General features: G+C 44.2%; 1 long non-coding RNA gene and 3 other non-coding genes across 5 annotated transcripts; 1 reads left to right on the forward strand and 3 right to left on the reverse strand.

The window, feature by feature from the left end:
- Positions 1 to 2,349: 2,349 nt before the first annotated feature.
- On the reverse strand, positions 2,350 to 26,109 carry LOC141425030 (uncharacterized). Of its 2 annotated transcripts, none has more exons than XR_012450105.1 (3): positions 25,586 to 26,109; positions 4,819 to 4,922; positions 2,350 to 3,893 (listed from the first exon to the last, which is right to left on the reverse strand). It is a non-coding gene; the product is annotated as an uncharacterized lncRNA (long non-coding RNA). The 2 variants fall into 2 exon arrangements; XR_012450106.1 differs by lacking the exon at positions 25,586 to 26,109 and adding an exon at positions 5,044 to 5,579.
- On the reverse strand, positions 9,999 to 10,103 carry LOC141425186 (U6 spliceosomal RNA). Its single transcript, XR_012450276.1, has one exon. It is a non-coding gene; the product is annotated as a U6 spliceosomal RNA (small nuclear RNA).
- Positions 13,878 to 14,072, reverse strand: LOC141425103 (U2 spliceosomal RNA). The gene has a single exon (XR_012450208.1). It is a non-coding gene; the product is annotated as a U2 spliceosomal RNA (small nuclear RNA).
- On the forward strand, positions 16,321 to 16,510 carry LOC141425090 (U2 spliceosomal RNA). The gene has a single exon (XR_012450195.1). It is a non-coding gene; the product is annotated as a U2 spliceosomal RNA (small nuclear RNA).
- Positions 26,110 to 26,673: the final 564 nt, after the last annotated feature.

Below are 26,673 nucleotides of genomic sequence, written 5' to 3' on the forward strand. Positions count from 1 at the left end.
GTCGGATTACACAAGGGGGGAATTGGTTCGGTTTTGTACCTTTAAGAATCCACAACCCCGGTAATAATTTCCCCCCACACTCCTACAGGAAAAGGGGGGGAGGGCGCCTCTAAAAGTGAACACGGTTACTATGGTTACCACGGTGCAAGCCCCACTCCGCCCCGGGAACAGGAGCAGCGCTGAGGTCTCTGCGTCCCGCCGCCCAGCAGCAACTAAAGGACACCTTCGTTCTAACTCTGGGCACAAGCGCACCAGGCAACATCTGCTTTCAGCCCGCGGGGCACGGGCTTCCAGGGCTGTTTCCCTAGTTTACAGAAGGCTCCACCACACGCGACACTCTCAAATATGGCGCGGGCGGGAATGGGGGGGGAGGGTAAAGCCAGCGAGATGGTCCAGCCTCAGCCCCCGGGCTTTTACAAAAGGAAGTCTAATCTCAGTACGCAATCGGGAACCCCTAAAGGCGCTATAGTTTCTGCCAGTGGAAGTTGAGGGAAGGAGGGATAGAGAATAAGCGAGCAGCTCAGACACACTTCATATCAAAAACACGGCCACCAGCAGCGGGGAAAGCAGCGCGGGCGAGCACGACCCGGTGCGCAGGCGCGCGGAGCCCCCGCCAGAGCGCTTGGGCCACCCCTCCCCCTTCTCTTGTCTTTGGACAAGGGAAATTGTCCCAACGCGCGTGCGCGATGACGGAATGTTGGGGGGGAGGGGGGACCCGCCCCCTTCATTGTGAGAGAGAACAGCCTTCGCTGGGGAGTGCGCGCGCACGTACCGCTTTCACACACTCCCTTGCGCGCGCCGTGCTTTTTCTGCCCGGCCCAATCGCGCATGCGCGGAGAGGAATGCAGCAGCGGCTTAGCCTGCGGCTTTTTGCTGCGTTTCCTTCAGAAGTTTCTGGAAATACGGAGCCAAAGGGAAGCTGGGGGATGGGAAGCACAGAGAAGCGAGCGGTTGAGCGAAGAAAAGGAAAAATCTAAAGCACACCGCCTTGCTTTCATCAAGCCGTGACCAAAGCAAAGCCTAGGCTCACCGAGACCCACAAGCCAGGGGAAAAAGCATGGGGCCCGCAGCAACCGCTGCCTCCAGAGCCTGTGCCCAACCCCGAGCCCCCCTCAACGCGGGGACAGGGCAAGGGGACGTGGAACGCCTAGGGCGCTCACGGGACATTTGCAAGGTGGAAGAAGAGCGAGCTGCCCTGCGGAGCCGCCTGCACACGGAGGGGGGGGGGGGTCCGCGCTCTGCGCTGCCCGCTCTGGTGGCTCTCCGCTAGGAGTCGGCGTGGCCGCCCAGGCGTTGGCTTAGGGGGTCTGAGCCCCGTTTTCTTTAGCTTCTCTTCATGTGCGGGCTTTCCCCCCGAGCCTGTCTTCACTGGGCTAGCCTGGAGCTAATGCTGCGAGTGTGCGCAGACCTAAGATATGGCGTCGGCCCGGGGCGTCCCTGGGAGAGGGCAGCGCGGGGGCAGGAGAGGGGCGCCCGTGACCGCGAAGGGCCGGCGCTCCGACCACGGTGGGAGGGATCCGCGGCGCCCGCTGTCGGCCGGGCTGGCTGCCATTTTGTGGCCTGGTGGCCGCCATTTCGCGCGGCCCAGCTCTCGCGAGGGGCGGTGGGGGGGAGGGGCGGAGCCCTTTGTTCTTCGCCTCGGGGTGCGCGCGGCCCCGCGGCGTGTGAACCCGGAGACGCAGCCCGCGGGCGCGCGGAGCTTCCACATCCGTTCTTCGCCCAAATCCGTTTGGAAGCATCCCCTGTGGGGAGAACGCTTCGTGGAAGCGGACGCTTAGAGCGCGGCCGTGGGAAGGTGTTTTCGCAGCTCCGTGCGCGTGGGAGCTGCGATCCCGTCTGCACGGTTGTCACGGCCATGGCGGCGTTCTGCAAATGCAAGTCCAAGTGCAGAGCATGGCTCGCAGTTCCCCTCCCTGTGTGGCTAGGAGACCTAACAAAGGTGCAAAAGCCCTGTAACCCTGGGGGGAGCTGCCCCACACAAGGTGGAGTCTCTGCCGTGCTGCGAGCCGGCGGCTGAGAGCCTGCTCCCCATTGGCCAGCCCCGAGCACGCACTGCGCCGAGATTCCCGAATAAGGGTTAACGGCCGCCACCACCGATCGTGAGCCTGGACAATAGATGCGGATCTGGCTGTTGAAGCCACCTCCGACATCCGAAAAGTCCTTTAGGAGCGTAAAAATAACAAACGGACGCAACAAAATAGGTGCCTTGCAGCCTCATTCCGAATTTTGAGAGAGCTATTGTTTTTCTGAGTTCAGAGGAGCTATTTAAATGTGAGTCTTCGTGCTTTTAATGTTAACGACGTGGCTCGAATCAACAAAGCCAGGAAATACAAGAGTAATGCTGCTAAATTTATCTTCCAGCCTTTTGTACAAGGTTTTGTTTAATGGGTTTTGTTTTGTTTTTCTCTTTCATAACTGCGTGAGTTCATAAAGAAGCCAACCCTTCCTGGCTTTTGGTATCTCAGCTACAGTAGGTTTTTGGGTTTTTTTGTTTCTGTTTTTTCTTACCATGTATAATTACAGGGAGTGGTTATCTGTTTAAGTAATAGAAGGGTAAAGCTTATAATGATAGGATGAATAAGTCAGAAACGTCGTTGAGGAAACCGTTCAGGATTTGATGGCTTCCAGATGAAAGAAATATCTTAAGGAGAGGCTTTTACATTCCAGATTTTGTTTTAGTTCCATTGTGAGTAGGAGCACTGCATAGAGCTTCACATTTTTTTATATTGCCTCTTAAAATTCTGTAAATCTTCTGAAACGAACCAGTGTGTTTTCTTTTGGCAGTGATTGCTTTTAAGTATTTTATCAATGTTTTCTTTTTTCCTGCACATCAAAAATGAAATATTAAAGTACTAGTATTATCATAGTGATACAGGCAAAACATTATGCTCCTAATTAGCTTAGGAGTTGAAATTCAGAGAATGATTGTAAACTCTTGTTTGTACAGACTGTATAATTTCTTAGGGTTAGTTTTTATTTACAAATACATACGTCATACTGTGAGAAATACACTCACCTGCCCAGACTACTACTAGCAAATTATTTTGTTGATAGGTCATGGGCAACTGTTTGTTAATAGCTAACTCAAAACCAGGCACCTGTGGCTCACACCTGTCTGTAATCCTAGTTACTCAGGAGACAGAGATCAGAAGGATCACAGTTAGAAGCCAACTCAGGCAAATAGTTCTTGAGACCCTATCTTGAAAAACTCAACACAAAAAAAGGCTGGTGGAGTGGCTCAAGGTGAAGGCCCTGAATTCAAGCCCCAGTACTGAAAAAAAAAAAAAAAAAGTGGAATTTAGGCTTTATGCTTTCAGTGAATTGCTTCCTGATGGGGTGTAAGTCCACCCTTGATATTGAATAGTCTACCATACATTGCTCCAACAGGGACAAGGAGTTGCCAATAGATACCCTAACTCTCCTGAAGGTTGCCTCTGATTTTCTAGATTTTTCAGAAGTCAAAACCTGTTAGGCATCAAATTTGTTAGTTTGAGGTCCCAAAGTTTTTACTACATTACTCACTAATTTAACTGGATATTCACCTCTCACTCCTGGTATAATATCCCATGGTAACCATATCACTGTCTGCCTGTCATCCGAGGGCCTGAGGCTATTCTTTATGCTTTCCTCAGAGTTATTTTTAGAGATTTCTCAGAAGACCCATATACTTTCCACTGATCCTCTTTTCCTTCTCCTTGGCCTTCTTTTATCAGTCCTTGGCTCAGGTATGAGTCCACCCTTTTTCAGCTGTTTGAATAGCTGTCTTAGTGGTTAGAAGCACTTGACGGGGGCCTTCCCAACTGGATTGGAGCTTGACATCCTTCCAAGTTTTGATCAGTACAAGGTCTCCAGTCTAGAAGTGATGAACCATCTGGGCAAGGAGTCCTTTTAGCCTAAGGGATGACAGGGTAGAAGATATGGCCAATATATAGTTCCTTACAAATTGATCTTTGGTCTCTATGGTAGGAAGATGAGCAGTTGTGCCCAGGGATGGAAGCCTATATAACATTTCATAAGAGGACAGTCCCACATCTGTCTTCAGGACTGTCCTAATCCTGTTAGCTATTGGGAGACATTTGGTCCAGGGCAGTATGGTTTTTAGGGTCAGTTTGGTAATTTGTTTCTCAAGGGTCTGATTAATTCTTTCCACCTTTACTGAGGAAGCCTCCTGGGGAGAGTGATAGTTCCACTTGATGTTCAACCCCACATCCCTTTCAACACCTTCGAGGTAAAGTGACTCCCATTGTCTGAGTCAATATTTTCCACCAGACCAAACCTAGGTACAGTCTGCTCTAAGAGTACTTTGGTGACACTCCCTGCCATGGCAGTCAAGAGAAGGAAGGCCTCCACCCATGGGAAAAGTGGTTTACTATTCCAGTAGGTATTTCTGTCTTCCTACCTTGGACATCTCGATAAAGTCTATTTGAACACTGAACCAGGACGATCTCCCTCCTGCTGCTTGCTTCCTAACTACCTTTCTGTTTATTGTTGTCCTTGGTTAGGGGGCTCTCTCCCCAGAACCTCAGCATTCTCCCCAGTGGGCTATCCAAGGTGAATGTCCAAGGGAGCCTCTTTGGCTTTGCTTCCCTTGGTTTCCCTAGGCTTAGAATTCTTGTTCCCCATTTTGAGCAGGTGCCCATGGTGACTATCCTATGTGCACTCTGAGATTCACTTTTTTATCTCTGGTTGTTTCCCTCTCAGGAGAACAAAACCATGGATCCAGACTCCCCACTCACTCTGTGTCTAGGTCATGTTCACACTATTGACCTTCGAATATACCCAACCACCAAGGCAGTACTTACAGTCCAATTTTCCTACCTTGGCTCATGCACGAGGTTGCTTGGTTGCTGCAGTGTGTACTTTTCTTTCTCCCTGTGTTCTCGCCGTCTTCTAGAAAACAATCTTGGGCTTGTCTATGGCTTCTGTGGAGAGACAGAGCACCCAAAATTGGATGGGACACATCTCTACTTTGACCAGGGCCTTGCTGTACATGGGCACAGAGATCCCAGAGAACAAGCTCCCCGTTGTGAGAAGTATGCTCACCTGCCCAAACTCAACGAATGGACTCAGAAATATAAAATACAGCAAAAGCAAGACTTTACTGATGGTCTTGCAAGATCAGGTTTCTGGCAAGCAGGCACAAAAAACTTGCACCCAACCCCCTACCCATCCTCACAGTCGGTTCCTCATTGGGTTGTACAGTCTTATGCATCATCTAAGTTTATTTCCTATTGGTTTATTTTTACATGTCTCGGGAATGGTCAAATTTTACAACCAGCTTTGGTCATCTCCACCTCCCTGTTTCTTTGTTGTTGTTGTTGTTGTTGTTGTTGTACTGGGGCTTGAACTTGGCCTGCACCTTGAACCACTCCACCAGCGCATTTTTTCGAAGGGACTTTTTTGAGATAGGGTCTCTCGAACTATTTGCCCAGGCTGGCTTCAAACCGTGATCCTCCTGATCTCCGCCTCCTTGAGTAGCTAGAATTACAGGCGTGATTACATGGCTCCCTTTGTTTCTTTATGGCAGGAAGGCCTTCGTATGATACGTGCTTTCTTGCACGTACATAGTTTTTAACCATTTTTTTCATTTTATCTTGGTTTACCCTTCCCAGTTTAAGTTCCCTTGTCAGTTGGCCCTACCCCCAACATCCTGTTTGTGGCTTTTCTGGCACATGAGCTTTGTCCTGTCCGCAAGCTGCTACGCAAGCAAGCTGCCAGTAGTTTTCCACTCAGGGTTAAATGTCTTGCCCTGAAAATGTACCACTGACTTTATTTCGAATAATACCACTCATTACATTTAATGCAAAAACATTTTTGTACAGCCAGGTGCCAGTGGCTCACACCTATAATCCTAGCTACTCAGGAGGCAGAGATCAGGAGGATCTTGGTTTGAAGCCAAGCAAATAGTTTTGAGACCCTACCTCGAAAAAATCCATCACAATAAAAAAAAGGGTGGAGTGGGGGGGTGCTGGTGGAATGACTCAAGTAAAGTGTAGGCCATAAGTTCAAACCTCAGTACTTTTGCACACACACACACTTGTAGGAAAGTGGTGCCATTTTGTATTTTCTTAACGAGTAGGCAGTATTTGCACTGTTGACATCTCCTTTATGACCAGTGGCTTATATTTGCAAAACAAACAGTTGAACAGAAATTCAGGGATAACCTCCTCCCCTATCCTAATATTGGCTTCAAAACATTTTCAGCTTCCTAAACCTAAAAGCCCAAACATTGTTCAACAGGTGAACTTTGTTCAGAGAGCCATGTTCAAATAAATACTTTGAATCAGCACAATCTCATGACCTGCCCCGGGAGTGAAAAGCTTTTGTCTATGTAGTCCTAAATCTCATTTGAGTTTGCCTAGCCAGACACAGCTAGTGGATTCCGGAATAGCCAGTTCATTGTTCCTTTAGATTTTTTTTTTCTTTTTCTAAAACTGAGGCGTCTGAGTTAATTTACATTTGTGTTCCTTAAAAGATGATAGGTTTTGACCAAAATCTTTGGCTTCTTTAGTTTCTTAACACAGTAGAGAATAGAAATGACACGTGCTGAGGCCCCTTTGGATGCCTTTGAAATTATTTTTTGGCATTTTGTGAAATTTTATGGGCTTTTTTTTTTTCCTGAACAATAAAAACGCTTCAGTTTCTCTATTCATCATTCCAGGAAAGGACAGCTTCCCATGCCAAATTCTGGCTTAGGAGGGACTTTAAAACAGTAACAATAATAATAACATTTTCCTGGTAAAGATAAATGAGCTCTTTTTAAGACTTTAGTAATATGGGAAGTACTTCAAAATACTGTTGGCAACAGTTAGCACTCCCACATACGATAATAGATTTTCCCCTTTGAAGTAAAACATTTAGGTAGTTGACTGTAAAATACCTCCCTGTACTGCAGATGTACAGACCCTTGCAGCTAACAGTTTGCTTCTTAGAAAAATAGCACACAGAAAGTAAAAAATACTCCAGAGACAGCCAACATTTGTTTGTCCTGAGTACAAATAGTTATCCCCAAAAAAATAAAAAGCAAAAGTGTTTATCCCTAAAAGCAAAATTCCATCCTGACAACTGTGCAGATTACATGAAACCTGAAGATTTTTTATTTTGGCATCATGGTTTATGTGGCCTCGTTACATAATACATCAAAAAGACTTCTGACTTTTTTTTTCTCGGAGGTACTAGGGTTTGAACTCAGAGCTTCACACTTGCTAGGCAGACCCTCTACCACTTGAGCCAAGTCCCCAGTCCTGAAAGCCAGGATTTTAATTCATTTGTTTAAAAATTTTTGAGCATCCGCCCTATGCCATCGTATTTCTGGTGCTTACAGTGCTTCACTCAATAAAAATAACACTTCTTATGGAGCTTATCCTGGTGGAGGAGGCAGAAAAGGGAGTTAAACGAAACAAAAGCAAGTGAGCTGTGTGTTAGAATGCAATGCTTACCATGCTCTGGACTCTGGGTTTGATCCCTAGCAGAAATAAAAGAAGGGAAGTGGAGGGGAGAGGAGGGAAGGGAACAAAAGAGGAAAAGAAAGAAGAAAAGGAAGGAAGGAAGGGTAAGTGACAGGGTGAAATACAGAAAAGGATAAAAATGTCCTCCAGTTTTAAATGGGGTGGTAAGGATAGATAGACCTCATTGATAAGGTGAAGATTTGCAGGAGCCAAGAAAGCAACTCTGTGGACATATGGGAAAGAGTGTCCAGGCACAGCCCTCAGGTAGGAGGGCTCACATGAAATAGAGCAAGGAAATCCATGTGGTTGAAACTGTGAGCAAGGAAGGGGAGAGTAAAGGATGATGGATATCAGGCGAGGGGAGTGGAGCAGGTCCGCAGACCCTTGCAGGCCATAGTGGAAGGACTTTGGCTCTTGTTTGTTTTTACAATTCTGGGGATTGAAACCAGGGTCTTAGTACTACTTCTACCACTGAGCTACAATCCTCAGCCCTTTTTTTGGCTTCTATTTGGCATGAAGTATTGCATGAAGGATTGAGTAAAAGTATTAAGGATAAAAAGCCAAAGAGTAGAAGCAGGAATCCAGTGACTGCTGTTGAAAGAATCCAAGTGAAAGATGAGCTCTAATAACCAACAGTATTTTGGTAAGTCCAGGACAACTTTCTGATGGGTTAAATATGAGACTGATGAAAAGAGAAGTCAAGGATGAGCCCAAAGTTTTTGACCTGAGCAATTAGAACCACTTATACTCAAGGAAGTCTGGATAGGACAATTTTGAAGGGGAATATTGGGCTTTAGTTGTTTGGGCATGCTCAATTTGAGATATTTATTAGACATTCAAATGGAGAGACTAGGTGGTAGGAGGATATATGGGTATTGAGTTCCGACATAACTTCTAGACATAGTATTCTTTTGTATGTCTCTTGTACATATATATGAAACACTATATATGTGTCATAAATATACTCATGCAGTCTTGCTTCAATGAATATACAGCAGACGTGTGGCATGCATCATTAGTTGGTTTTGTCTTTATGTGAACATCATAGAATGTCCTCACACAAACTAAGATGGCAATGTACCTGGGTGATAAAATCATTTCTTTTTGTTTATTTCTTTATTTTTTTTGAGGTACTGGGGCTTGAACTAAGGGCTTACACCTTGAGCCACTCCACCAGCCCTATTTTTGTGAAGGGTTTTTCTAGATAGGGTCTCAAACTATTTGCCGGGGCTGGCTTCAAATCACGATCCTCCTGATTTCTGCCTCCTGAGTAGCTAGGGTTATAGGCATGAGCCACCAGTGCCTGGCTTGGATGATAAAACCTTATGAGACCACCATCATATATTTCGTTCTTCATTGACATTATGCAGTTCATGACTGTCTATGCTTGTGAATGTGGGAAGTGGGCATTGGTCAGCCAATACAAGCAGCATTTAAAGTCTGCAAACTGGATGAGCTCACCTGTGTAGAAATGAGGAAGCCTGGGGCACTTCACACTAGGAGGTGTGAATAGACTGGAAGTGGCAATGCACACTGAGAAGGAACAACCAGTTATGTAGGAGACAAAGCCAGAGGATGGTGTCCAGAGAGTCCATTGAAATAAAAGACGGCAGAGCAGTGATCCACTGTGCAATGTTGCAGAGAGATTAAGTTGAGGCCTGAGAATTGAGAGTTGTATTAGCAATGAGGTTGTCATTGCTGACCTTGCCCTGAACAGTTTTTGGTGGGGCAAAAAGCTTGATTGGAATGAACCAAAGGGGGGGGAAATCATTGAATCTCACCTTTGGGAAAGTCCAACAGAGGGGCTTGGAAAGGAAGATGCCAGAGGCTGTGATATTGGAAAGTACCTTCGTTTCCTAAAAATACATGGATCAGTGCAAGAACTAGGTTCGGGATATGCTCTTCTAGCTCCATGATGACATGAATAATACATATTTTCCTTGGGAAAGAAGAGTACTTTCCTATAAAACTTACAAATTCTTTCTTTGTTCATGAGGCAGTGCCTCCCAACGTAGCCCAGGCTGACCTCAAACTCACCATACTCCTACCTCAGTTTTGAGTGTTGGGATTACAGAAAGCATCACCACAACTGGCCAAAATCTACAGACTCTTAACTTGGAATTTGGTCAGTACTTAGAAGAATTGGTTGATTGGACAAAGAGTCTTAACAGATTTTTCTGGAATTTTGTAACCATCAATGATTCTCACCAGTGTTCCGAGATTATTTAGTCACATAGGGCTGTACTTGGAGATGTAGCAAAGCCTACTTTGCTCTGGTTTCTCAAGTACATACTTCAGTGATCAGTGATTTTGAAGACTTTTATAAAAAATTTTTTTTATTGTTGTACTTAGAGTACATTGTGACATTTACAGAAGTGCTTACCGTGTATCTTAAATTCACCCCCTCCATCATTCTCCTTTATCCCTCCCTCCTCCTTGATTTTGTAGGATTTCCTTTAAAGGTACTAGAACAATGAAGGCAAACTGATTTCTTCACAAGAATGGCAATCCCCGAAGTGATATGGGGGTTTTCCTTTTTTTTTTTTTTTTTTTTTAATGGAACACTTCACAAATTTGCATGTCATCTTTGCTCAAGGGCTATGCTAATCTTCTCTGTATCATTCCAGTTTTAGTATATGTACTGCCGAAGCCAACATGAGGGTTTTCCTTTTAACAGGTTTTCTTTCCCCATGTTTAAACAACAGCTTTACTTGAAAACAAATTTAACACTTTAGGTTTAAACTCCACTTTTAGAATCCTATATACCGATAAACATAGGAGTCAAAATATTTATTCTCAATGTATTACCTTAATCCTTCCTTTTTTTGTTGTTTTGCAGTCCTGGGGGATCCAGCTGAGGGCCTTGAGCATGCCAGGCAGGTGCTCTGTTGCTGAGCTATGCTACCAGATTGAATTTTTTATTCTGTAATATCAATTTAGATGAAGCCTTGTAGTACCGTATGGTAAGGTTACATTGGCTAATTATTATGAAATGTCACTCTCAGCTTACATAGAAGAAGGTGTCTCCTGGTTTTCTCTTGGCTCAGAATGCTATTTTTTTTTCTTTTTGGCAGTAGTGTGGTTTGAACTCTGGGCCTCACACTTGCTAGGTAGGCACTCTACCACTTGAGCCACTCCATCAGCCCCGTTTTCTGTTGGGGTTTTTTGATATAGTCTCCTGAACTATTTGCCTGGGCTGGCTTTGAACCATGATCCTCCCAATCTCTGCATCCTGAGTAGCTGGGATTACAGGCATGAGCCACAGGAGCCTGGCAGCACTCTACTTCTGATTCATACTGATAAGTTGAAGATACATTTGAGGGTAAGGAAAACTGTATCCCTAGAAAAGAATATCAGAATTCAAGGGGAAAACAAAAAAAAAAAGAGAGAGAGAGAGAAATGCAGGGAATTGTGATATCTACTTTGCAGGACTTTTATCACCTCCTGAGAATCTCCAATGTAGAAGCTTAAAATAGAGCTGAGGAACAAAAGACCATTTCTCTAACAAAGCAGTTAGCTGAATTGAATTTTTTTTTTTTTTTTTTTTTTGCAGTATTGGGGTTTGAACTCAGAGCCTACATCTTGAGCCACTCCACAGCCCTTTTTTGTAATGGGTTTTTTCGAGATAGGGTCTCTGGAACTGTTTTGCTCAGGCTGGCTTCGAACATCGATCCTCCTGATGGCTGCCTCCTAAGTAGCTAGGATTACAGGCATGAGTCACAGGTGTCCAGGTGTCCACCTTTGAAATGTATTTCTGCTGGTAGGGGAGGATATGTCATGAAATTTCAACTTCCTTGAGAGAGCTAAGAGAAATTCTAAAATTTAAGAGAGACTTATGTCTTTTTGAAAGATGAAAAAGTAAGTGTGCTATCCATTATATTGTGGAAATTAAAGCTATTCGTGCAAATACCATGCCGGATTTTTTCTTTCTAACCATTGGTTGTAGTTCTGCCTTTTGCAGAAACAACCAATGTTTGTCTTTTTGTAACAAGTTCTGTATTTGAATTATCATTTTTGTGCTAAACATTCCTGGTTCAGGTATTTGGCATTTGTTCAAAAAATATTTTGATGAGAGGAGTTTGCTGCAAAAGGAGAGCATAAAGATTGGAATGCAGACAGGAGGTGTAGCTCAAGTTGTAGAGTGCCTGCTTTGGAAGCATAAAGCCCTGAGTTCAAATCCCAGTCTCACCCAAAAAAAAAAAAGAAAGACCATTTAGCCGGGCACTAGTGACATACACCTGTCATCCTAGCTACTCCAGGAAGATCACAGTTCAAAGCTAGCCCAGGCAAATAGTTTCCAAGACCCTATCTCAAAATAAATAAATAAATAAATAAAAATCCCTTCACAAAAATAGGCTGGTGGAGTAGCTCAAGGTGAAGGCCCTGAGTTTAAGCCCCAGTACCGCAAAAAAAAAAAAAAAAAAAAAAAAAGATTGGAATGCAAGGGCTGGGCTGTAGCTCAGTGACAGAGCACTTGCCTAGTACTTATGAGGCCCTGGATTCCATCCCCAGCACCTACAAAATAAAAAAAGGAATGGTAGCTAGTAGGAAAAGTTGCATACTTCTTTGTTTTTCTTTAGAGGTGGTTTTGAGGTGGAGTGGCCTCTTGCTGTGTTGCTATGGTCTCAATTCCTGGATTCAAGTGATCTTGCTTTTAAGCTTCCTGAGTAGCTGGGACTACAGGCATTGTTTGCTTTTTTAAAGTAGAAGAAATTGCAATACTTTTGCACAACACTGCTCAGGGATAGGGAATTGATTTGAGTGGAAAGAGCTGGCTAGATGACTTATGTCCTTAAGAAGAGAGGGGATGCTAAATGAAGGAATTGGCTTTAGATAGGAGTATAATTAGTTCCCTAGTGAGGGACTAGAAGATAAAATACATGGAGACATGCTGGCGACTGGATGTAGTGTGGCAAGTCCATACAAAAAATGCCACTAATTTACTGAGAGTTGAGATAATTATCTGTGCTTCGTTTTTCCAACTAAAGAAAGGAATAATTATACAATACACCAGTCAAAAGGATTCAGATTCACAGTCTATGTTCCTAGGCAAGTTACAAGTACTTTTGGCAGGTTCTTGGCATGTTTTATTTCCCATGGAATGGTCATCATTGGCCCTTAGGCCAATGCCTGGCAAACAGTAGTTGCTGAATATTTGCTGAATAAACTCCAGAAGTGAATCCATTAACTGTGAACTACACCACATATGCCATAGCTACCCCACAAGGTTGTTTAGAAGATCCAATCAGATAAGATAATGGATATAACAGTGCTTTATAACCTGAAAAATGCTCTTGAAGTCTAATCTATGTTACAATGAGGATGAGGATAAAGTCCACTGAGTTTTTTGACTCCTTATATGAATTTTGTTTTTGTTTTTGCTTAGAGGGATGCACTAAGACCTAAGGATCTGTCAGTTGGTTTAAAACTCAAATATGGAGTACAATAATTTGTATAATAGCTGGCCTTATAAACCACTTAGTATTACAGAATTGACCTCTTTGGGGAGGGGAGGATAAAGGAGAATGATGGAGGGGAAGGATGAATTCAACAATGATATAATGTAAGAACTTTGGTAAATGGCACCATGTACCCACACTACAACAACAACAATAATAAAAAAGATTTAAAGAGCTTACTTCTTTCTTTTTCTTAATGCTTTTAAAAAAAGTTTATTTATTTATTGAGATATTAGAGTTTGAACTCAGGGCCTCACTCTTGATAGACAGGTACTCTACCACTTGAGCCACTCTGCCAGCCCTTTTCTTTTTCTTTTATTCCTTTTTTAATAGATTATAATTTCCAAAGCAAATACAATATTGGAGTTGTACATTTCTCCAGATAACAGAGTGAAATTTTAAAATTATGGATGTTTCTGCTAAGGATTCTTTAATTCCTCCCCAACTAGTCATATCCCAGGTACATTTCACTTTTTTTTTTTTCATGACAAATCTCTAAGGTCTTCCAAAATATAGATTTGATCTGGACCAATATTCTGGCTCATAAAAATAACACAGAAAAAATGTCAGTGTATTTCCGTTTCCTTATTCATTCTAAAGGCTAAAGAAATATACTTGATTACTAAAGTTTGAAGGCAGATTCCTTTCCACTGAGGTTTTATTTTGAAGAAACACCTTTGTCTGGTCTTGAAGCAGCATCTGCAAGAAGAGAATCAACTCAGCATCATTTTCACATTTTATTTTGTTTTTGGTGGGACTGGGGTTGAACTCAGGGCTTCATGCTTTCAAAGCAGGTACTCTATACTTGAGCCACACCTCTAATCCATTTTGCTCTGGCTGTTTTGGAGATGGGGGTCTTATGAACTCTTTGCCCTGGCTGGCCTCAAACCTAGATCCTCCCAATCTCAGCCTCCTAAGTAGCCAAGATTACAGGTTTGAACCCCAACCACTTAAATTCTCCTGAGGGGGAGGTGTGTGCACTGTTCCTGGAGGTACAATAATACCAGGTCCATGCATGGAGAGGACAGAGCAAGTTCCTAGTCCATCTCTGCGCTCCAAAAAATCCATTTAATATATTGGCCTTGAATAGAGGATATATCAGCTACTAAACCGATAAGAACAGGTATACTACATCTGATCTTAAATCAAAAGGTGAGGAAGTGATCATTTTCACGTTTTTCATTGCTATCACTAGAGATTAAGATACTACAAAATTAGCCAAAGTCATAGAAGAGGATTCAGTGGAACATGTAGGATTTAAATTTAGGAATTAAACATTAGGAACTCATTGGGATTCTCAAATGTGTTTTTAGTGTTGCAATATGGGGATGCTTAATTAGGCTTCCAGCCTCATTCCTGCTGTTACCCAGCACCAGGCCTTTCAGGATTAATTAGGAAAAAAAAAAATGCTCAGTTCTCAGAAAATCTCAGAAGCCAGCTTCACCCTGAGGAGCTGTGCTGAGTAATGCATTTCAGTCCCCTTCCTTGTAAAGCCGGAAGTACAATACGTGTTTTTCTAAATAGCCGAACCAGAATTTTCTAGGCATGATTGTGCATCAGGAAGCTAGCCATTTTGCCTCTGGGGATTTTTGTGCATTCTCAGTGAAGTTTCCCATCCGTGTGATAAGCCTGTACAAGTTTCCTATGGCCCAATTCTGGGTCACGTAGAAAGATTATGCCACGCAATCTTATCTGGCTTTCCCCTCCAGTGCCTTGTTAAACAACAACGACCACAGTGACACTGACAAAATATATCTCCCTTCCAAGTAGCACCAGTTCATCTTGCATCTTGCACGGGGCACTTTTTAATGCGAAGGATCTCACAGCCTTTTGCAAACACTAATTATACTTCATAAATACCTCGTTGATACTAGGTTGCAAGCCCTACTAGCCCCATTCTATGATTGGGGATCACAAAATAGAGATGGAACTTCAGTCTGCTCAGATCAAGGACAAATCTGGGTCATGAGCTCAGTTCCACTCGCCTCCTAACACTGTCCCTTGGGCTCTAGGAGAACTAATTTCCTCTCTGTCTCTCTGTCTCTCTGTCTTTCTCTCTCTCTCTCTCTCTCTCTCTCTCTCTCTCTCTCTCTCTCTCTGTTCCCTCAGCACTCAGGAAACATTTTAAAGTGTCCACTGATGCCTCTGAATGTCTAGCTTGCTTTTGCCACTGTTTTGGCTTCTTTGCCTTCCAGTCTAGCTAAAAGTGCAGATTTTGTGTGTGTGCTTGAATTCACCTTTGGCAATTTGTCAAAAAAGAAAGCCAGTATGTATTTTCAGCAGTATGAATGCACATATCATCCTCTAAAGCAATTCGAGCCATTTCTGACCCATTCTTTTTTTCTCCTAGTACAGGATTGTAAGTACATTCTATTCTGGGTTATGAATACGAGGCTGTACTTTGGAGTCATCCTAACCAGTGCTGCCCCCTGGAGGTTACAGGTGCAGCTGCCAGCATTAGAACCCAGATTGGACAATGTGTGAAGCAGCAGAGATAAGAGATATAGAAGGACCAAAAGAGGTCGTTGTCATGATAAAACAAGAAACCTTTGCTTACATGCTTTTATGGTGCTGAAGTGAAAAAGAGCACCAACCTGCAGCCAGAGTTCTCTTCTGCTATTTGCTCACTGAGATCTCAAGCCAGTCTTTCTCTGTGTCTTCTTCAGGTTCCCCATCAATAAAATGGGAGCTACTGGCTAGCTGAGTGCCAGCAAACTTTGTGTAAGAGCCTTGGTGGGTTGTATCATCTCAGTGGCAACTACCCAGTAGCTCAGAGACTCCAGGTGGCTCAAAGGCACCCACAGACGTGTAAGCAAACGAGTATGGAAGTATTCCAGTGAAACTGTATTTATTTATTTATTGATTTTCACAGTACTGAGGTTTGAACTCAAGGCCTACACTTTGAGCCCTCTACCAGTCCTCCAGGCTGGCTTCAAACTGATCTTCCAGCTCTGTGCCTCCTGAGTAGCTAAAGGCAAACTTTATTTTTATGGACACTAAAACTTGAATTTTATATAATTTTCATATGCCATGAAACTTTTTTTTTTTTAACCATTGAAAAAGTATAGCCGGAACTGGATGCCTGTGGCTTACCCTCAAATCCTAGCTACTCCGGAGGCCACAGATCGCGAGGATCGTGGTTTGAAGCCAACCTTGGACGAATAGTTTTGTGAGACACTATCTTGAAAATAACATCACAAAAAAAGGCTGGTGGAGTAGCTCAAGGAATAGCCCTGTGTTTAAACCCCAGTACTGCAAAAACAAACAAACAAACAAACTTGTAGCCAGGCATGGTGGTACATTCCTGTAATCCCAGCATTTGGGAGACTGAGGCAGGAGCATTACAAGTTCAAGGCTAACCCAGGCTACATAGTAAGACCCTGTTTTAGAGAAAAGAAAAGAAAGAAAAAAGAATTGCTTCTCAGCCTTTTGGCTAAGATCAAGTGTAGTATCTGTTCTTATCAGTTTAATATCTGATACATCCTCTATCCGAGGACAGTATATTAAATGGATTTTTGGAACAGGAGATGGAATAGGAACTCGCTCCGTCCACTCCATGCATCGGCCTGGTATTGCAGTACCTTCAGGAACGGGGCACCAAAAAAAAAAGAAATGACGGTGCACACCAGCACTTGGGAACTGAGGCAGGAGGGTTTTAAGTTTGAGGCCAGCTTGAGCTAAATAGCCACCAGCTTGGGCTACATAGGGAGACCCTGTCTCAAAACAACAACAAAGGGCTAGCAGAGTGGCTCAAGAGGTAAAAGTGCCTGTCTAGCAAGCATGAGGCCCTGAGTTCAAACTCCAGTGCTGCAAAAAAAAAAAAAAAAAAGGAACCTTTGAAACTGTTCTTACCTGTCAGACTGTAGAAAAAACAGGTAGTGGGCTGGATTTGGCCTAGAGCCAAAGTTTCTGACTTCTGGACTGGATAATTTTTGAGAACCCTTCTAATATATACTTACAGGAGTTTAAAAACAGACTTAACTATATTTCTCTTTTTTGGGGGGAGTGACCTAATATATACTTATCTAGTATGATATGCAGAACATCACAAGATACCTTGCCCAAAAACATGCTCCACACTAGTCAGCCCCAAATACTAGGGACTCTCCTGCTACAGCTACCCTGTCTAAACCAGCTGCTAGCCAAAGTGGCTCTGAGTACTCCAGATGTGGCCAGTACTAACTCTGAGATATGCTGCCAGATTTTTTTAGGCAGTATTGGGATTTGAACTCAGGGCCTCATGCTTGCTATGCAGGCACTCTACCACTTGGGTCACCCTGCCAGCTCTTTTGTTGTGTTAGGTATTTTTTCAGATAGGGTCTCTAGAACTATTTGCCCAGGCTGGCCTCAAACCTTGATCCTCTTAAGTAGCTAAGATTACAGGCATGAGCCACTGGCGCCCAGCTTTACACATACTTTATAAAAAGTATAAACTGGGCAGGACAAGTAGCTCAAGTGGTAGAGGGCCTGCTCAGCAAGCATGAAGCCATGAGTTCAAACCCCAGTGCCATCAAAAAAAGAAAGAAACAAAACCCCACCAGCCCAGGCAAATAGTTCCGAAAGACCCTATCTTGAAAAAAGCCCCAGACAAAAAAAGGGCTCAAAAAAAAAAAAAGTATAAACTAACCAGATGCTGGTTGCTAATGCCTATAATTCTAGCTTACTCAGGAGGCAGTCTCAGGAGGATCACAGTTCAAAGCCAGTCCAAGCAAATAGTTCAGGAAACCCTATCTTGAAATATACCCAACTCAGAAAAGGACTGGCAGAGGTTTATAATCCTAGCTACTTGAGTCCTCCTAAGATCAGGAGGACTGTGGTTTGAAGCCAGCCAAGGCACATAGTTCATAGGACCCCATCTCCAAAATAACTACAGTGAAATGGACTATAGGTATGACTCAACAAAGCCCTGAGTTCAAACCCCAATCCCACCAAAAAAAAAAGTGTAATCTATCATCACTATGTTTAAGCATTTGATATATTGAATAAAATAAAATCCAATGTATTTAAATCTACCTTACCTATCCCTTTTTAACTTTTTAAACATGGCTAATAAAAAAATTATTAAATACATGTGTGGCTCACATTCTGTTCGTATTGGACAGTACTGCTACAGAAGATTACTTCTTTTCATTTATTTATTTATTTATTGTGGTACTATGGTTTGAACTCAGGGCCTACACCTTGAACCACTCCACCAGCCCCTTTTTGTGATGGGATTTTTTTTTTCTTTCTTTCTTTTGTCTTTTTGTTTTTTATTGTGATGGGATTTTTGAGATGGAGTCTTGGGAACTATTTGCCCAGGACTGGCTTTGAACTGTGATCCTCCTCATCTCTGCCTCCTGAGCAGTTAGGATTATAGGCGTGAGCCACCGGCACCCATCCTTACTTCTTTTATTGATTAAACATCTGTCCCTCATTCAAATGTAGTGTCCCTTGATGGAAATAATGCATTTGATTTTATTATCCTTTAGTATTAATGAGAATGTTATAGTAGGTTGAGCACAGGTTTTGAGAGCTGTGGAGGCCCAAGCAATTGTGTGTGAGGGGGAATGATAGGTGGGGAACAGGTATGATTAAATGTGAGGCTGGAGTAAAGTGAGGCAGACCAAATCTCCCCCACTTATCAGCTTGTTATTTTTCTGTGGTGCTGGAGCTTCACCTCAGGCCCTTGTGCAGTCCAGGTAAGCACTTTACCAGAGCTAGATCCCTGGCCCTCATCAGCTTTTTGGCAGCCTCCCATAATATCTCTGGATTTGTTTGACAGCCCTGTTTAAGGAAAAAGTATTTAACTGGGGATTAGGAAAGCTGGCTTTTAGTCCAGTCAATAGCTTACTATATAACTTACTATGTAAATTGTTTTTCTACCTTTCTTTCCTTCTTTCTTTCTTTTGGTAGTACTGGGTTTGAACTCAGCACTTGCTTGCTGGCAAGTGCTCTACCACTCCAGCCATGCTGCCAGCCCTTTTTGCATTGGTTATCTTTGAGATGGGGGTCTCACTCTACGCCCAGGCTGGCCTGGACAGCAATCCTTCCATTTGTGCTTTCCTGAGTACCTGGGATTACAGGTGTGAGAAGCTTGGTTGGCATCCCTGCCTCCATTTTGTATCTGTCTTTGCTCTAAGCCATTCTCTTTGCAGTCACTTTGCAATCACCTTGGATTCAAGGAAAGACAGATAACATTTTCATGACAAGGGACAAAAACTACCCTCTATAGTAGACCTTCCTTTGAATGGACCACCTGCCTGGCTCTAGATAACAACTCTGGAATCTCTCTCAGAACAAGGATTTGAGATAATGAAGCACCTGACCACACCTGTGACTGGGACTGTTTAACCATGCCTACCTTTTGTCTCTTGCCCCCCAGTTCTTCTGTCTACCTAAACCTATCGCTCATGCCTATACCCTGAGGATGGCTGAAGATGGGCTGATTGCTTACTCTGCCTCTTTCCACGGCAAGTCCTGAGCTGTGTGATAAACCTTCTTTCTCTGCCTTTACCATGCCTCTTTATTTGGTGTTTAGGGGTGGGTGGCTGGACCTGGCATATGGAATCTCAGGAGTTTGGGCCTTGGGTCCAAAACTCTTGTTTTAGAAGGAAACTGGTATTTTGGGGTTTGTTTTTTGTTTTTTTTTTTTTTTGGCAGCACTGGGGCTTGAACTCAGGGCTTCACGCTTGCTAGGCAGACACTCTACCACTTGGTCCACTCCACTAGCCCTTTTTTTTGTGATGGGTTTTTTTGAAGAGAGTGTCTTTCAAACTGTGCCTGGGTGGCTTTGAACCATGATCCTCCTGATCTCTGCCTCCTGAGTAGCTAGGATTATGGGTGTGAGTTACCTGTGCCTGTCTGGTTTTTCTTTTTATCTCCCTCAGAAACATGCTCAGCTAAGGCTTCCCAGCCTTGGCAAATACCGTCCCTTGCCACGTCCCACAAATGCATTTTCTCTTCTCTTTCACCTGCTAATGCTACCAGCACTTCCAGCTCCAGCAGCACTCCCCTCCCAGCATATCTCCCTTGACCTCTGCTGTCCCCAGCTCCTGTCTGAAAAGGCATTTCCTTCACTGTTCCCACTGTGGCCTTCTTCAGAGGCGGAGGGAGCTTCATGTGTACCGGGTCCAAACCTCTCACCTAACACCAGAACCAATCCCTGACGGCTCTGAGAACTTCTGTTGTGGTCTCTCGGAGGCCTCCAGTTCTGGGCTCTCCTTCCCTGAGGAAGTCTGTCCCAGAGCAGGATTCGAAGAAGAGGCTTAACTACAGAGCTATGGACTTCATGCTGTCTCCCCCTAACGCTGAGTCAGGCTGGGCTGACACTGAGAACAGAACGACTTTTTGGCTAAAATGTTGGAGAGGGTTTCCAAGAAGTTCTCTTCTGGGCTGTAATTCAACAGTGTGACTCAGCTTTCCCATTGTATTGAGAATAAGAGAATTACAAAACCTAAACTCTTTTTTTCCCCTCCCTGAGGAAAGGCAGTGGAGAACAGTCATCAGGGCTGGCAGACACCTTATTATCCACGGTGCACATGTTGGGTAGGAGTTCTGTACGCAACGAAGCCCTTTCCAATACTCCAGCTCACTAGGACTGGTTTTGTTGTTGCTGCTGTTTGCAGTGCTGGGGGTGGAACTCCTGGGGCTCATACATGCTAGGCATGTGTTCTGCCATGGAGCTACACCCTGAGCTGTCATTAGAGCTTTTGGATGTTATTATCCTAACTTTACTAGGGGAGGAAACTGGGCTGGTGTAGTGGCTCAAGTGCTAGAGCACCGGCCTAGCAAGTGTGAGGCCCTGAGTTTGAACACCAGAACTGTCAAAAAAAAAAAAAAAAAAAGTAGGAAGGAAACAGGCTCAACTTAAATCATTAGGGTAGCAGAGCTAGTGAGTCTTCTGGTTTCAAAAAACCTAGTGCTAGCAGAGTATAGTGGTGCATATCTGTAATCCCAGCACTTGGGAGTCTGAGACAGCACAAGATAAAAGCCAGCCTGTTCTACATAATGAAACTCTGACTGCAAAAAATAAAAGTCTAATAAAGTGTTGTCTGTTTTCACTTAGGTAAACAGCCATCCATCTGAAAAAAAAAAAAAAAAAAAAACCTGCCACTACGAGTAGAGAACACTTTTGTGCCAGAGCTGAATTTGGACCTTGGGAAAGAATGAGGCTCAACAAGTAGGTTTGGATACAGATTCCTCGGATGCTTGAACCCCAGAGTAAATGGCAGGGACCAAACAAATGCTTCTGTCTTCCCCCTACTCTCCTCCTTGCTGCTGGGGCTGTGTCTAAGTGGAAGAGCTCTTGACTACATGCTCAAAGCCCTGGGTTTGATCATCAACACGCAAAAATAAATAAATGAAAAACAAATAAAATTACCTCAAGTTCACCTTTTCCATGAATATGGAGGACGCTGGGATCAGGGGGACCCTGGGGATGAGCTAGTCTGCCCCTCCACCAGATTACTCATGGGGAAACTGAGGCCTTCTGAAGAACAGCCACTGGCCCAAGATTATCAGGCAGAGTGGTGGAGCTGGGTTTGGAGTTCTGGTACAGGGCTCTGTTCCATAGTTCATACCAAGCCCTGGGGACCATCATGCCCCACAGTCTGTCATTACTGAATCCTACTGTGTGTGGGCACACTTGATCTCACACAAATCAAGATATTAAATATCCATTCACTTAACCAAAATTTATGGAATGTCTGCCACTTGCCAGACAGTAGTGAGGTGGACCCAGAAGATTCCTGCACTTCTGCTGCTTAATTTTAGAAGGAAGCCTTAGGAAAATAAGGAATGAATAATTCCTGTAAAGTTGAAAACAAATTAGGTATGATGAGTAGATGGGGTGGGTACCAAACTCAACATCCATCAGATAGTCCCACAGAGATGAAAGGACCACTTTCAACTTTTGTCCTATGACCAGGCCACACAGTCTGTGGTCCATGTGAAGGACAATTTTTATAATTCCTACCAAACTGCAATGTGGTTTGATATGTGTGTCCAAAGAGTTCACCTCAGGGCTGGAGTTGTGCCTCAGTGGTACAATGTGTACTAAGCATGCTCTAGAGAAGGAAAAGATAATCAGTTAATATAAACATTTAAAATTTACTTTTGTGTGTGTGTGTGTGTGGTGCTGGGGTTTGAACTCAGGGCCTCACACTTGCTAGGCAGGCATTCTACCACTTGAGCTACTTCATCAATACTATTTTGTGTTGGGTATTTTTTCTTTTTTTGTGCTATTGGGGTTTGAACGTAGGGCCTACACCTTGAGCCACTCTACCAGCACTATTTTTGTGATGGGTTTTTTTTGAGATAGGGTCTCCAGAACTAAGCTGGGGCTGACTTTGAACCTCGATCCTCCTGATCTCTGCCTCCTAAGTAGCTAGGATTTCAGGCATAAGCCACCAGTGCCCGGCTTCATTTTTTGAATATACTAAATGAGTTTGGTAGAGTGGCTCAAGAGGTATAGTGCCTGCCTAGCAAGTGTAAATCCCTTAAGTCAAGTCTCAGTACCATCAAAAAATAAATAAGCTGAATGCCACACAGAATGAAACCATCCCAGTCCTCAGTCTCTGCAAGACCCTAATTTAGAGGTACTCTCTTTGAACATGTAATTATGCTTTGTCAATTCCTTCAAGGCAAGAGGAAGTCCTAACATCTGTCCCACAACTGTATTGATATTTGTCAGGGAGAAGCTTACCCAGGAGAATCACTGTGCCTTCTCATCAGGGTGGGATAATGAGGCAGGTTAATTTTCTAACAGAGAAAACAACAAGACTTAGGACTTTGGTCAGATTTCCCCAGAATCCTCAGAGGAAATATCTCAGCCTTCCTTCTCCTAGATTTTGTCTCTCCTGTGCAGAGTATGTGTCAGTGTGAGCTGAGAGCCAAGAACCTTGAGCCAGAAACACCATTCTCCAGAGACAAGCTGACACATGGGGAGGTGATGAGTGATTTGAGAGGGACAAAGCCCCACTGTCACAGGTTCTGGGTGTTGTGCAGATCACCTATTCCACTGCAGGTCACACTTGCCAGATCGTGCTCTCGCTGTTCATGTGGCAGTTGGAGGAAGAAAAGATGCTACAGGCTCAGTCAGGTGTGGTGGCACCTACCTGGGGCCAGAGCAGAAGATTGTGTGGCTGCTCTGTTTGTTACTAGCCAGCTTACACATAACCCTCCTGATTGCTTTGCTTTTCTTCTTGTTTCACAAATCACCAAATATATGTTCCTTGTAAAAAATAAAACTATAGCCGGGGGCCAGTGGCTCATGCCTGTAATCCTAGCTATTCAAGAGGCACAGATCAGGAGGACTGAGGTTCAAAGCCAGCCCGGGTAAATAGTTTGAGAGCCCCTATCTCAAAAAAACCCTTCGCAAAAAAGGGCTGGTAGAGTGGATCAATGTGAAGGCCCTGAGTTCAAACCCCAGCAATGAAAAATAAATAAATAAATACAACTATATATATATATATATATATATATATATATATATATATTTTTTTTTTTTTTTTTTTTTTCCTTTTACAGTGTTTGCAATTAAACTCAGGGCCTCACACATGTTGGCAAGGTGCTTCACCTCTGAGCTACACCCCCAGTCCTGAAACTACATATATTTTTTCTTTGTTTTGAGATGGGCTTTCACTTCGTTGCTCAGGTTGTTCTGGAACTCCTGGGCACAGTGATCCTCTGGAACAACAGGCCTATTTTTTGCTCTGGTTATTTTGAAGAAAGGTCTTGCTTTTTGCCTAGGCCTGCCTGAACTGCTGTCCTTCTAGTTAACATTTCCCACTGTCACTGGAGTGACAGGTGCATACCATCGTGCTCAGTCTTTCAGTTGATAGGGTCTTGATAACTTTTTTGCCCAGGCTGGCCTGGAACTGCAGTCTTCCTGATCTCAGCCTCCCAAGTAGCTAGGATTACAGGCGTGAACCACCAGCACATGGTTCCCATTAATATATATATTTTTTTAAGTGAGCAAATGGTAATCTTCTAAATTTTGGCCATTATGAGTAATACTGGAATAAATATTCTTATGCATCCAAACTTGCATACATAAAAGAGAGTCTGAGTGATTATTATTTTGGCACAGACCACTGGTGGCTCCTGCTTATAATCCTACTTACTTGGGAGGCTGAGATTGGGAGGATCGAGGCTCGAGGCCAGCCTAGACAAATCGTTCAAGAGACCCCATCTCCAAAGTAATTAGAGCAAAATGCACTGAAGGTGTAGCTCAAGTCACAAGTGGTACAAACAACTGCCCAGCAAGCATGAGACCCTGAGTTCAAAACCCAGGTTGTTTCTGGGGCTTGAACTCAGGGCCTACACCTTGAGACACTTCACCAGCCCTGTTTGAGATAGGGTCTCATGAACTATTTGCCCCTGCTGGCTTTGATCCTACTGCTCTCTGCCTCCTGAGTAGCTAGGATTACAGATGTGAGTCACTGGCGCCTGGCTGCCTTAAACTCTTGATGCTCCTGCCTCTGCCTTCTGAATAGCTGGGATTACAGATATTTGTCAATAAACACACACGCACACATACACATTTTTTGGTGTACTAAACTCAGAGTTTAGTACTTGCAAAGCAGTTTCTGTACCACTTGAGCACACCTCCAGTCCTGCTTGTTCTGGTTATTTTGGAAGTGAGGACTCTCAAGCCGTAGAGTGCACTTGCTTTGCAAATGCGAAGCCCTGAGTTCGAACCCCAGCTTTCTCTATGCCCTTCTTTATTGCTTTGTAGCAGAATGCCCAACACAGAACGTAATTCTAAATATTTGAGCAAGAGGAGGTGATACTTAAGTACAAAAGAGAGACATGAATCGTTTGTTTTAAATAAATACTTAACACAACTGGGGTCCTACAGATGTCTGGACTCAGGTCTGCGTGAGGAGCTTTTTTGCCTGTGGATCTGCAGTGAAGCCATGACCACAGTGAGTCCCTTTTCTTTCTCCGTACATGCTAAGGAAGCATTCTACCAAGTTACATACATCCTCTTTTTATTTTGCTGTTGTTGTTTTGGTATTTTTGACAGGGTCTCACTGGGTAGGCCAGAATGGCTTCAAATTCATGATCTCCCTCAGCCTCCCAAGTGCTGACATTACAGAATATGCCACCATGCCCTGCCCAGCCGCTTTTCTAGAGCCTTTTCTAGTCCCTGTGGACATGATCTGGCCAGTAAAAAGTTGACTAGAATTTCTAGAAGGTCAATGGTCCGTTAACAGTTTTCTATGTTTTAATGTCACCTCAAGCCAAACTTCTTAAGTAGCTACTCATTCCTTCCATAAATATTTACGGAGGGCCAGTTCTGTGCAGGCAATTCTGCATAAAGGAAACAGCTCACACGCCCCCTGACGTAACCAGTAACTGCGCCTGCTCCAGTTGCTGTGGACTGACTTCCTTGACTTTCACCTCCTTTCTTTCCCTCTAGCACTCAGATCCAGCAATCCATGGATTCTGTCCTTTTGCCCTGCCCTTCCTTCCTCCCTATTCTTCCTGCCCAGCCCACATCCCAAGGTCAATCTCCACCTCCACCCCCATTGTTTATCTCACCTGACCAAACCCAGCCCTCCACCTACTCCACACCTGCACCTGGGCAGGGAGGCTTAGCTGGGGAGAAACAAGGCCACCTCACCAGCGTTTTCTCTTTAAACCACTGGCAGGAAGCCCGGTGGCCCTCAACTGGAATTCATCGTTACTCACCCTCTATGACTTGTATCCAGTCTTCTCCCTGTAACATGGGGACATGTCTGTCTCCTGGGACTGTTGGCAGTGCTAGCGCCTCTGGCAGCAATAGGTCTTCAATTGGTGGTAGCCTCTGGTGTTATTTTCTCTGGTTCTCAGTCCAGGAGTTCTCTGGTTACTTGGGGTGTTGAAGTCCTTCCCTGAAAGCTTGAAAGCTTTTTTTTTTTAACTTTTTTTGTTCTAGTGCTTGGGCCACCATGGGTTCTCTGCCACAGCTGATCATCTCCTGGAGACAGGAGGGGACTGGGATGTAGCACAGGACAATGACATGTTTGGCCCAGCTCAGCCCCAGAAGAGGGACGCTCACAACTTCCTGCAGCCAGTGTCCTGCATGACAGGTCAAGCGAAACTTGAAGGTGGGGCCAAAATGGAAACTTACCAGGACTCAGAAAAAGGATATGGGGGAGTTCAGAGGGCGGTGCAGACAACTGACGCTAGGTCTGAGCTTAAAGGGCAAAGCAGGAAAAGACCTGGCGGTCACCCCCAGGAATCCAGGCTGCAGCTCCCTACGGGGAATCTGGAACCCTAGCCAGAGGAAGAAGGAAGCATGTGCTTGTATTCCAGTGACACACTTCATCCTTCTGGGGCAAGTGAACTCTCACCCCAGCAGACAGGCAGTTTGCCCTGCGTCCCACAGGACTATGGGGCCCTGGGTCAGCCTGTTCAGAGCACTGGCTCCATTCCTTCACCTTCCTTCACAGGTGTGTGCAGGTGTTGCCTGCCAGGGTCTGCAGTGGATCTTAAGAGGATAATAGAGACTGTGGAGGGACAGGAAGAGCCCTGTTGCAGAAGTCAAGATGAAACTAGTTTTGCACCCCAGGCCCAAATTCCTGGGATTCCACATGCCAGGTCTACCCACTCACCCCTGTATGCCAAATAAAGAGACATGGTGAAGGGCAGAAAAAGATTTATTACACAGCCCAGGTACTCCGTGGGAAGAGGCAGAGTAAAGCACTCAGCACATCTTCAGCCATCTTCCAGGTACAAACATAAACTTGACCTTTAAATAGACAAAGCATTAGGGCAGGGTAAAAGGTATGCATAGT

The sequence above is a fragment of the Castor canadensis genome, chromosome 7, assembly GCF_047511655.1.
Source record: "Castor canadensis chromosome 7, mCasCan1.hap1v2, whole genome shotgun sequence".
Classification (NCBI taxonomy): Eukaryota; Metazoa; Chordata; class Mammalia; order Rodentia; family Castoridae; genus Castor; species Castor canadensis.